The sequence below is a fragment of the Nipponia nippon genome, unplaced genomic scaffold (assembly GCF_047370975.1).
Source record: "Nipponia nippon isolate SJK-2023a ecotype South Korea unplaced genomic scaffold, ASM4737097v1 scaffold_33, whole genome shotgun sequence".
Classification (NCBI taxonomy): Eukaryota; Metazoa; Chordata; class Aves; order Pelecaniformes; family Threskiornithidae; genus Nipponia; species Nipponia nippon.
In genome coordinates, this window is record NW_028262351.1 from 207,525 (window position 1) to 220,111 (window position 12,587).

At 41.9% G+C, this 12,587-nt stretch overlaps 1 protein-coding gene across 2 annotated transcripts in view; it reads left to right on the top strand.

The window, feature by feature from the left end:
* LOC148054134 (ubiquitin-associated protein 1-like) overlaps positions 1–12,587 on the top strand; it is a 111,203-nt gene that overhangs the window by 76,148 nt on the left and 22,468 nt on the right. The window lies entirely within an intron of this gene.

The window sequence follows — 12,587 nt, forward strand, 5'->3', positions numbered from 1 at the left end:
TGCTTTCCATGAAGGAATAGGCAACTAAAATATGTACAAGTAACTTAAATTGATAAGCTTGTGGGAGAATAGCCAAGCAGGAATCGCATGCTTATGCTATTGAACAAATGGGTCTAAAAAAATAAATTATGATAGTGCTCTGATAATTGACTTGGAAATTGATGCAGATTCTCTTTTTTTCCTGGAGATTCTGAAGAAATCTTTCATGGCAAGCATTCTCTTAATAAAAGATGAAAAATAGCCTGGAGGTGGAGCTTCCAAGTTCAGTACCAACTTCCAAGTTCGGTACCAGAATCATATGAATACAGAATCACTTCTGAGCTCATCTGTTAATGAACAGAGTATATTGTTCCTAATAGTTCTATGTATACTGTGCTAATTTTAATGAGTTGCATTACTAAGACTATAAGCATGACTAACATATATGGTTTACTGTAATCTATTAAAAACTTCAAAGAATTTTTTTTGCCAAATTCATTTGCCCAGTATTACCTTGAAAACTTGAAGGAATAGAAATGCAATAACTATTTCTGTAGTTCCATTGGTTCCCACAAGTCTACGGGATGCTTTACTTTGCTGTGACAAAATGCCCAACCTATAAAGCTTTTAAAGATCATTTTATGGCCTCATCTGCTAAGCTTCTCTAGAAAAGTGACATTGGAACAAAAAGTTCGAATTCATAAGAACCTGTGCACACTAAACTATTTCTTCTGTATTCTGGTATTTTTTGCTGAGTATACTTAAGTAAACTCTCAGTCCCTCTTTTTTTTGTGGAAATTCTCCTTTCAGATAATCATAATAGGTTCCTTTAAATGCCTTTCTGAGGCACTCCTAGATACTATCTGCCTGAAAAACAGGCAGAAAATGTATTAAAAGTATTCTTTTTAGAAGACTGCTCTGGCATACTTTGATTCATGCTTTATTATTCCACCCATAAAGACAAGGCAATAGAGTAAGTCAAAGACAACAGTGCAAGAGTTAAGTCATGGGAATTCTTAGGTCCTTATGATTCTTGGTGGGTAACTTAGCAGCTTTAAATACAGCCCTAGGAGCTTAGGTGCAAGCATCTTTCAAAAACTTTGACCATCAGTTTCCATGCTCTACTTGTTTCCAGTCCTACCCAACATCATTCTTTCATCTAGACTTTCAATATTCTCCCTCTGCCCCATTTGTGCATTGTTTTAAAGGTGACATATTGGAAACAAGGTACTTATTATCAGGTTTTTTGTCAGACAGTCAACTGAGAAACAGAACCGAAGATGAATCAATCTCAGTGCAGCACTCCATTACCCACAAGTAGTCCATTATTGTTAAAAAATTATCTGACAGGTGCTTTGGAAAGTGTGAAAAAAGGTATTATCAGAAGCCAAATTGCAAAAAAGCATGCAAGAAATGCTGTCCAACATGACTCAAGCCAACATGGGTTGATAACACACCAATGGTTTAGATATTGCTGAATAGTGCTTACAGAGTGTCAAGGCTTTTTCTGTTTCTCACTCTGCTCACCCCCTCAGCGAGTAGGCTGGGGGTGGGCAAGAGGTTGAGAGGGGACACAACTGGGACAGCTGACCCCAAATGACCAAAGGGATATTCATAGAATCATAGAATCATAGAATGCTTTGGGATGGAAGGGACCTTTAAAGGTCATCTAGTCCATCCCCCCTGCAAGTGGCAGGGACATCTACAACTAGATCAGGTTGCTCAGAGCCCCATCCAGCCTGGCCTTGAATGTTTCCAAGGATGGGGCATCTACCACCTCTCTGGGCAACCCGTTCCAGTGTTTCACCACCCTCATCATGAAAAATTTCTTCCTTATCTCTAGTCTGAATCTACTCTCTTTTAGTTTAAAACCATTACCCCTTCTCCTATCGCTACTGGCCCTGCTAAAAAGTCTGTCCCCATCTTTCTTATAAGCCCCCTTTAAGTACTGAAAGGCCGCAATAAGGTCTCCCTGCAGCCTTCTCTTCTCCAGGCTGAACAACCCCAGCTCTCTCAGCCTTTCCTCATAGCAGAGGTGTTCCAGCCCTCTGATCATTTTTGTGGCCCTCCTCTGGACCTGCTCCAACAGGCCCATGTCCTTCCTGTGCTGAGGACCCCAGAGCTGGACACAGTACTCCAGGTGGGGTCTCACCAGAGCAGAGTAGAGGGGCAGAATCACCTCCCTCGACCTGCTGGCCACGCTTCTTCTGATGCAGCCCAGGATATGGTTGGCCTTCTGGGCTGCGAGAGCACATTGCTGGCTCATGGCCAGCTTTTCATCTATCAGTACCTCCAAGTCCTTCTCAGCAGGGCTGGTCTCAATCCCTTCATCCCCCAGCCTGTACTGATACCAGGGATTGCCCCGACCCAAGTGCAGGACCTTGCACTTGGCCTTGTTGAACCTCATGAGGTTCACACAGGCCCACCTCTCCAGCCTGTCCAGGTCCCTCTGAATGGCATCCCATCCCTCAGGCGTGTCAACTGCACCACTCAGCTTGGTGTCATCTGCAAACTTGCTGAGGGTGCACTCGATCCCACTGTCTATGTCATTGATGAAGATATTGAACAGCACTTGTCCCAGTATGGACCCCTGAGGGACACCGCTTGTCACTGTTCTCCATCTGGACATCGAGCCATTGACCACTACCCTCTGGATGCGACCATCCAGACAATTTGCTATCCACCGAACAGTCTGCCCATCAAATCCATATCCTTCCAATTTAGAGAGGAGGATATTGTGGGGGACCGTGTCAAAGGCCTTACAGGAGTCCAGATAGATGACATCCATATCTCTTCCCTTGTCCACTTATGCAGTCACTGTTATTCCATACCATATGACATTGTGCTCAGCAATAAAAGCTCAGGGAAAGGAGGAGGGGGGGGGGGACATTCATGGTTTTGGTATTTGTCTTCCTAAATAATCATTACACATGCTGAGGCCCTGCTTCCCAGGAAATGGCTTGACATCTGCCTGCCAACTGGAAGTAGTGACTGAATTTCTCTTTTTGCACTTGCAGTTTTTGCTTTCCCTATTAAACTGTCATTATCTTAATCCATGAATCTTCTTTCCATTTTCTCCCCATCCTCCAGGATAGGGGAGTGAGTGAGCAGCTGTGGGGGCATTTGGCTGTTAGCCAAGGATAACCCACAACAACTCATTCACCCTATTACAGTAATATTGCATTCTACCAAATACAGGTTTCACCTTTTATTAATGAAATTCAATCTATCTGATTTGAACGCCACTATTTGGCCTTGATTACAAGATACTGTTGCACTACTATATCGTTGAGAAAGCTGTTTTTAAAGACAATCTTCATAATCAGTGAGTTATGTGAGAGCCAATACCGAAGCTCAGAATGCTATTGCATTTATCTGAAGTCACTAAAACACAGGATATAAAAAAGCAAATGTAAATCAAGTTGTAGCTTTGGATATTTTTACAGTTCATAACATTACATGATGGACAATTACTGGACTATTTTACTCAACTGATAGATTTTCTAGCAAACTCTCCCCCAGCAAGTAAATAGTAATATCCTATCCTTTCTATCCTACCTCAGGGAAACCTTTTGCACAAGATATCAATAGTCAGAATCTAACGGTTAAAGGAATGACTAGTCAAAAAGACATAATTTTTTCTTTATCCGTTTTAAAATAGCTAATATCTCCAAAAGCTAAAACTAAGTATTTGCATTTCAAGAAAACTACAAGGGAGTGACTGTTCGCTGTAGAGAGTATATTCTTACTTTCTAGAAGCCCTTGTAAAGTAACTTGGTAGCAAGTATTTTCCAGCAGTATTTTCCAAAGAAAAGCTGTTTCTTCTTCTCCCATGGAGAAAAGTTGAAGATTTTAATAAGGATTATTAGAAAAGGAAAACAGAAAGCAAAGGACTAAGCGTTATTTTGCCTTTCTGAGATCTGGATATGAATATAAATATTAAAAGTAGCTGGTCTCCTAAAACATAACCAATAGCAGGACCCAATAGTGGCATGGCATAGCCAATTCCTAGAAGGGATAATAAATGTCAATTTCATCGTACATTTTTAAGGCTTTATTTTAATTAATTCCTAAATCAACTTCAGATCAAAATTTTTTTTTAATTCATCCTGTTCTTTCAGTGTCGTCGTTTAGGTTGCAGTGTGCAGAATACAAAATTTGTACTTGTCCCTCTTAACTTGAAAACTTGTAGCTCTCATTAAAAGCTGCCTTTCCTCAGAAGTTCAACACAATAAAAGACACTTCATTGACAGCATCTTTATGCATTATAGCCTTTAGCATGTTTTATGCCTAGTCATAAGCTACCTTGCAAAAATGTTTCTGAAGGAAAGTTATGAACATCAGTTTTTAACCGTACAGATGCACAATCTTCAAGAACCTACATATTTAGATTTTACTTTGAGTCTTAAGTTGGTTGTCACATCTGCCAAGACCAGAAGCCAGCGTTCTGTCAAAGCTGTTGACCTGAGTAATATCTGCCACTTGAAGCTTTGTGGAGGACTGAATAATATACACCAATTATTACTGGTATGAGCCTTAAAACACAAAGCCAGGGCTCTTAACAACTCCTGACAGTTCTGAAAAAAACAAAGTGGCAGATGTAACCAAGTCCTCTTGAAGAGCACTCTTTGGCCCATCCACTATTTTTTCCTTAGCACAAGATTTTCTTGATACCACAATAGTATTTCAGCCAGATTTCTGTGGCACATTAGCACTGCTAGGAACAGTGTCTCTGCAGATAAAGGCTTGCCACCAATAGTAACTAGAGCTGTCCAAATAACTAAGATGACAGACATCCTTAGTGCTGATATTTATGCTCATGAGATTTGCATGGGCCCACTCCTCAAGCCTGTCAAGGTCCCTCTGGATGGCATCCCTTCTTCCTTCAAGTGAACCAACTGCACCACTCAGCTTGGTGTCATCCACAAAGTCGCTGAGGGTGCACTCAATCCTACTGTCTGTGTCATTGATGAAGATATTAAATAGTATTGGTCCCAGCACGGAGGTGAGGCTGACTGGTCGGTAATTCCCAGGGTCCTCCTTTTTACCCTTTTTAGAAATGGGTGCGATATTCCCTTTTTTCCAGTCACTGGCGACTTCACCTGACTGCCATGACTTTTTAAATATGATGGAGAGTGGCTTGGCAACTGCATCAGGCATTTCCCTCAGGACCCTGCGATGCATCTTGTTGGGTCCCATGGACTTGTATATGTTAAGGTTCCTCAGGTGGTCTCGAACCTCATCTTCACTGGCTACTGCTGTAAAAGACAACAAAAAATGTTTCTACAAATACATTAGCAACAAAAGGAGAGCCATGGAGAATCTCCATCCTTTACTGAATGTGGGGGGAAACAGTGACAAAAGGATGAGGAAAAGGCTGAGGTACTTAATGCCTTCTTTGCCTCAGTCTTTAATAGTCAGACCAATTGTTCACTGGATACCCAGCCCCCTGAGCTAGAAGACAGGGACGAGGAGCAGAATGAAGCCCCCATAATCCAAGGGGAAATGGTTAGTGACCTGCTACACCACTTAGACATGCACGTCTTTCTTGGGCCGGATGGGATCCACCCAAGGGTAGTGAGGGAGCTGGCGGAGGTGCTCACCAAGCCACTTTCCATCATTATCAGCAGTCCTGGTCAACCGGGGAGGTCCCAGATGACTGGAAGTTAGCAAATGTGATGCCCATCTACAAGAAGGGCCGGAAGGAGGATCCGGGAAACTACAGGCCTGTCAGCCTGACCTCGGTGCCGGGGAAGGTCATGGAGCAGATCATCTTGAGTGCCATCACATGGCAAGTGCAGGACAACCAGGGGATCAGGCCCAGCCAGCATGGGTTTATGAAAGGGAGGTCCTGCTTCACTAACCTGGTCTCCTTCTATGACAAGGTGACCCGCTTAGTGGATGAGGGGAAGGCTGTGGATGTTGTCTACCTGGACTTCAGTAAGGCCTTTGACACTGTCTCCCACAGCATTCTCCTGGAGAAACTGGCTGCTCATGGCCTGGACGAGTGTACTCTTTGCTGGGTAAAAAACTGGCTGGATGGCCGAGCCCAGAGAGTGGTGGTGAATGGAGTCAAATCCAGTTGGCAGCTGGTCACGAGTGGTGTTCCCCAGGGCTCAGTACTGGGGCCGGTCCTGTTCAACATCTTCATTGATGATCTGGATGAGGGGATTGAGTGCACCCTCAGTAAGTTTGCAGACGACACCAAGGTGGGTGGAAGTGTTGATCTGCCTGAAAGTAGGAAGGCCCTACAGAGGGACCTGGACAGGCTGGATCAATGGGCCAAGGCCAACTGCATGAGATTCAACAAGGCTAAGTGCCAGGTCCTGCACTTGGGTCACAACAACCCCATGCAACGCTACAGGCTTGGGGAAGAGTGGCTGGAGAGCTGACTGGCGGAAAAGGACCTGGGGGTATTGGTTGACAGCTGGCTGAACATGAGCCAGCAGTGTGTCCAGGTGGTTAAGAAGGCCAATGGCATCCTGGCTTGTATCAGAAATAGCATGGCCAGCAGGACTAGGGAGGTGATTGTCCCTTTTTACTCAGCACTGGTGAGGTCGCACCTCGAATACTGTTTTGGGCCCCTCTCTACAAGAAGGACATTGAGGTGCTGGAGCGTGTCCAAAGAAGGTCAACAAAGCTGGTGAAGGGTCTAGAGAACAAGTCTTATGAGGAGCAGCTGAGGGAGCTGGGGTTGTTTAGTTTGGAGAAGAGGAGGCTGAGGGGAGACCTTATTGCTCTCTACAACTACCTGAAAGGAGGTTGTAGCGAGGTGGGTGTCTGTCTCTTCTCCCAAGTAACAAGAGATAGGACGAGAGGAAATGGCCTCAAGCTGCACCAGGGGAGGTTTAGGTTGGATATTAGGAAAAATTTCTTCACTGAAAGGTTAGTCAGGCACTGGAACAGGCTGCCCAGGGAAGTGGTTGAGTCCCCATCCCTGTAGGTATTTAAAAGATGGGTAGATGTGGTGCTTAGGGACAGGGTTTAGTGGTGGACTTGGCAGTGGTAGGTTAACGGTTGGACTTGATGATCTTGAAGGTCTTTTCCAACCTAGACGATTCTATGATTCTCCTATAATGGGAGGGACTTCATTCCCCTAGTCCCTGCCTTGAGGTCCAGGGCCTTGAGAGATGTGGGAGAAGAGATTACCCTTGAAAACGAAGGGAAAAAATTGTTGACTACCTCAGCCTTCTCTGTGTCTGTTGTCACCAGTTCTTCTGTCTTATGTACCTCCCCAATACATTTTCTTTAATCTTTCTTTTCTGGCCAACATACCGGTAGAAGCCCTTCTTATTATTCTTCTCATCCCTTGCCAAATTATGCTCCAACTGTGCCTTAGCTTTCCTTATCCCATCCCTAGACATCCGGGCAGCATCCCTATATTTTTTCCTAGGATACATGTCCCTGGTTCCACTGCCTGTGCATTTCCTTCTTACACTTTAGTTTGACCAGGAGGCCCATGCTGGTGTCCTGCCTTCCTTGCTTGATTTCGTATACATGAGAATTGAGAGCTCTTGCTCTCTAAAAAGTATGTCCTTAAAGAGCTGCCAGCTCTGTTCAGCTCCTTTGTCCCTGAGGGCAGTTTCCCAGGGGGGTCCCCATCCACTAATTCCTTAAACAACTGAAAGTTTTCTCTCATAAATTCAGGGTCTTGACTCTACTCTTCACCTGGCCCATATCCCTCAAGACTGTGAATTCCACCAGGGCACGATCACTGCAGCCCTGGCTGCTGCTAGTCCTGACAGCTCTAATTAGTTCATCCACATTTGTAAGCAACAGGTCTAGGAATGCTTCTCCTCTGGTTGGGCTGTCCATCACCTGGATTAAAAAGTTATCCTCCATGCACTCCAAGAGTCTCCTGGACTGCTTACAGCTTGCTGTACTGCTTTTCCAGCAGATATCAGGGTGACTGAAGTCCCCCAGCAGGATCAGGGCCTGCAATCATGATGCTTCCTGTAGTTGAAGTAAGAGTCCTTCGTCAACAGGCTCCCCTTGATCAGGGGACCTGTAGTAAACACCAACCACGAGGTTTCCTTTGTTGGCTTAGCCCCTAATTTTTACCCATAAGCTCTCGACCTGTTCATCACTGTTTTTCAAAGACAGCTCTATGTGGTCAATCCATTTTTTTACATAGAGAGCAACCCCCTCCCCCCCCTCCCCCCTCCTTCCTTGCCTGTCCCTTCTGAACAGTTTATGGCCATTGATTGCAGTACTCCAGTCGTGTGATTTGTCCCACCACGTTTCAGTGATAGCAATTAGATCATAGTTTTCTATCTGCACTAGCTCCTCCTCTTTGTTACTCATGCTGTGTGCATTTGTATAGAGGCACTTCAGTTTGCAGTAGCAAACTGAAAAGCCAAATGATCATTTTGCACATAGAAATGTAATGGCTCTTTGCAGTATCTTTATTGCTGATCTTGTGAGAATCAAATGAAGAAATATCTGCTCAGTCAGTGAAGGTCTTAAGGAGGCATGGACGTTTAACTCTCTAACTGCTAATTTCTTATATGTTTGATCTGGCAATTCCAATGTAGTCAAATTGTGAACATGTGCTTTGTGTTATTTTCATTGAGTTGAAGAAACAGACTTTAAGTCTGAATATCTCTCATTATCCTGTAGTCATATTTGGGCTGCGAACGTAATAAAAAAAAGATGGCTGACACAAATCCTCCTGTATAGTAAAGAAATTTTTAATGTTAGCATCACCTAAAGCAGAAGACCTACCTGACTTATCCTAACCCTGCAGATCCTCTACATGATCCTCTAGAGGACATCACAGTCTGTTTCAGTTTACCCCAAACCTCCTAGACATTCTGTTAATTTTAGCAAGAACTAGACTATGCATAGGCATATCTTCAGTTTTCCCTGTTGTTGTTACTTATCCCTATATTGTTGGGAGGAAGATTTGCTGTTTGGCGTTTGTTTTTTCTTTAACTCAGCAGCTATCAAAATAAATATTGTGGAACCTTTTGTGTCAAAGATGTCAGTGAGGAAAATACTAGTCACAAGTACTTAAACTGTTCTTCATTTCTAAGACTTTTTTTTCTCTGCAGTCACCAATCAAAACACCAGAGCTATAAAATGTCACACATAAAAACGCCTGTTTTTTAAATATCAAGTGACAGATGTTTATAAATTGTTATTAAATTAACGTGTCTTTTAGAGTTTTCTTTTGCAGTTAGTATTATATCGTCAGTCTGAAATGTTAATGGGGTTTGTATTTAAAAATACTACAAGATGTATGTATCCATCAAGATAAAAATGTTCAAGTGCTTCCTTACCTAGTGATTTATTGCCCTTTCATAGGCATTTTGACAGCTATATGGTTTTTCTGTTAAGGAGCTATTACAAGATTTAATGTGAAAATTTGAAACTAATACGGTGATGTTGCACACAAAGTTATCCAAGTTCTTCTTTCCTTCAGTATTTTTTTAAGCAACAGATATCACTTGAGATAAGACAAAATAAAAAGAAAGAAAAACTCTGGGAAAGAGTTATTTTTCTTCATAGCAGCTCATATGGTGCTATGTTTTGGATTTGTGACCAAAACAGTGTTGATAACACAGGGATGTTTTAGCTATCTCTGAACAGTGCTTACACAGCAGCAAGGCCTTTTCTGCTTCTCACACTGCCCTGCTGGAGAGTAGGCTGGGGGTGCATAAGAAGTTGGGAGGGGACACAGCTGGGATAGCTGACCCCAATGGACCAAAGGGATATTCCATACCATATGACATCATGCTCAGCAATAAAGGCTGGGGGAAGAAGGAGGAAGGGGGGACGTTTGGAGTGATGGCGGTTGTCTTCCCAAGTAACCATTACGCGTGATGGAGCCCTGCTTTCCTGGAGATGGCTGAACGCCTGCCTGCTGATGGGAAGTAGTGAATGAATTCCTTGGTTTGCTTTGCTTGCATGCGCAGCTTTTTCTTTTCCTATTAAACTGTCTTTATCTCAACCCATGAGTTTTCTCACTTTTACCCTTTTGGTTCTCTCCCCCATCTCATTGTGGGGGAGTGAGCGAGCAGCTGTGTGGTGCTTAGCTGCCTGTGGGGGTTAACCCATAACACTGTATCAACTCGGCTCCACTGATGGGGCTGAAGTGAGGCTCAATAGGCACAAGTTGAGTCCCTATACAGTGCTAAGAGCTTCTGGGTTTCATTTGGGTAGGCAAGGAAACCTTCCATCAAGTGGTGTGCCAATTCAATGGATTACATGCCTGTTCAGTTGTAAAATCCCAGGCTATAGGAGGTGATAACCGCCCTAGGCATCTACCCAAATCTTCCCACACTCTCTGCCACCCAGGGATCAACTGCCTCACATTCCCTTGTCACCTCACCAAGTTGTTTCCTCTTAATCCAGGATAAAACCAGGTTTCACGCACCCAACAAAAAGCCAATAACTAGATAATAGGATCAAACAGCTTACATAAGGATGTGAGGATCTAATAGTGCAGGGAGCAAAACTAGGGAATCTCATATTTGTTTCAAAAGGGGAAAATATATATGTATACACATACATACGAGCTACAACTGAATTCCTGAATGGTGTCTTTCTTGGGAGAAGGTAAAGTGACTCAATAGTCCATAAAGATAATTTGGGGATGAATTATTGAAAGCATGACAGGAACTTTGCCATGGCTTGATTTCAAGTATGTAAAGTATAAGCATTTAAGGTTTAACAGCAAGATAATGACTGATCAAGAATACTTGTATATTTCATGCATAATTCTTGCTTCCTTATAAACAAGGACGTGTGATGCTTGTTCCTTGGACAACAAGGGATGATCCTATTTGGGGCTTACATTTTTATGAGGAAAAGAAATACAGAATTTGTATCCTGATACTTTAGATAAGGATCAGTGGTGGTTGTCTATGGCAATAATGGCTCAGGTAGCATTATTTTGAACTAGAGGAAATATTCATTCATCCTTCCATTTGGTTTTCTGTCATGTGTACTTTCTGTTACCTTGCTGAATATTCCTTTTTTTCTGGATCAGTAAGCAAATAAAATTCAGCCCTCACCATTGTGGAAGCCCGCTTGTAACCCTCAGTCATCTATTCTCAAGTGTTTTTACTCTTCAGGACCATTTGGTTTCTATCCTGAATCAGTTTTGCACTCAGCTTATTTCTTGATGTCAGATTTGCTAACCTTGTAGATTAGTCTTTTGTGTGTTGTACTGCATTTAAAGCTTTCTTGAAGTGTTGGTAAATCATATCCTCAGCTTTTCCTCTGCCAACTCTTTGTATTAGCTGTTAAAAAGATTATGTGAGTTTTAGTACACAAACTTTTGCTTTTCTGAATCCATGCTGTGACTATCTTTAATCAAACTATGCCTCACTAAATACTCCTTGCTCATATTCCTTGTTGCTCCTTCTGGCATTTTCTCCTCTAGTGAAACCAGTCTTACATTTCTCTGGTCCTAAGGCCTTACCAGTCAGTCTAATTTTTAGGAAACTGCTACATTTTCTATGTAACTTTAAATTTTTTTAATAAAGGATCCTGAAGCATTGCTATCACTAACAGCTTTTCCCCTGCCTTCAGAAATGTGGACTATAAAAGGGCCTAAAAGCCACTTTTTACCTGGAATGATTCAGAGTAATGTAAACATTCTTTTCCTGTAAAACAGTTTTCAAGTTATTCTACTACTTCTCTTAGTGTTTCCTGAAAACATAAAAAACAGTAAAAGTAAACATACCAGACATTACTTCATTTTTGTATGGACAAAAGAAGCATGTGTGCTTTCACAGGAGTAAACATGCTAACTTTCAGCCCTTCTATAAGAAATAAATAAAATAACTCTTGCTTTATATAAAAGAACTTTACATTTTTAGATTAACTTCATTGTATGTGTTCCTAGCATTAATTTTGAATACAGAAAGTGAATTAATTAGCTGTTAATTAAAGGTTTTGTGAATGTTTAATATCAGAGATTCTGCATTTATCTACAGCAAATTGAAACTTTTACTTTGAGCATAGAACAATAGAGTGAAAAACTAGTAACGATGGAAAATTTTTACTCGAAGTTCCAGAAATCAGTTATTCTAGGATGGGAAGAAACATTTAAAGAATCTGAATGCATGAAGAGACTAACAATAGGACATTTGCACAATGTAGTCATGTATATAGAATATATTTTTCAAAACAATACAGAACTGTATGACTGCAACAATAGTGAAGGAAAATAACTTTAACCTGAAACAAAAACCAATACAGAAGCATAGTCTTTTGGAACAGGTATTCTGCAGAAAAACAGAACTGAGGCCAATATACACGTATGAAGTATTACAACACCCTGTCGCACTACTACTTTGCCCTAAAGTTTAACTGCAACCTAGTAATCCTTGACAAATGTTGATAAATTACAGAGATCCAATTCCAAAGCGAGGGACTGTTTCTAACTGGGCCAGTTGTTGCCCCAGAATGTCTGTTTTACTTTCTGTCATAAAAAGTCAACCAAAATTTCAAGGGTAACTGGCTGATTCTTTACTTTCCTGTCCATTGCAGTCATATTTTTCTTTTAAAAAATACTCGTATAGCACCTTTCCTCTCTGTTCATTTGAAAATATTTGTTTTCTGATTAAGAAGCCCTCATTTTCTTTTTCCAAAGCTGG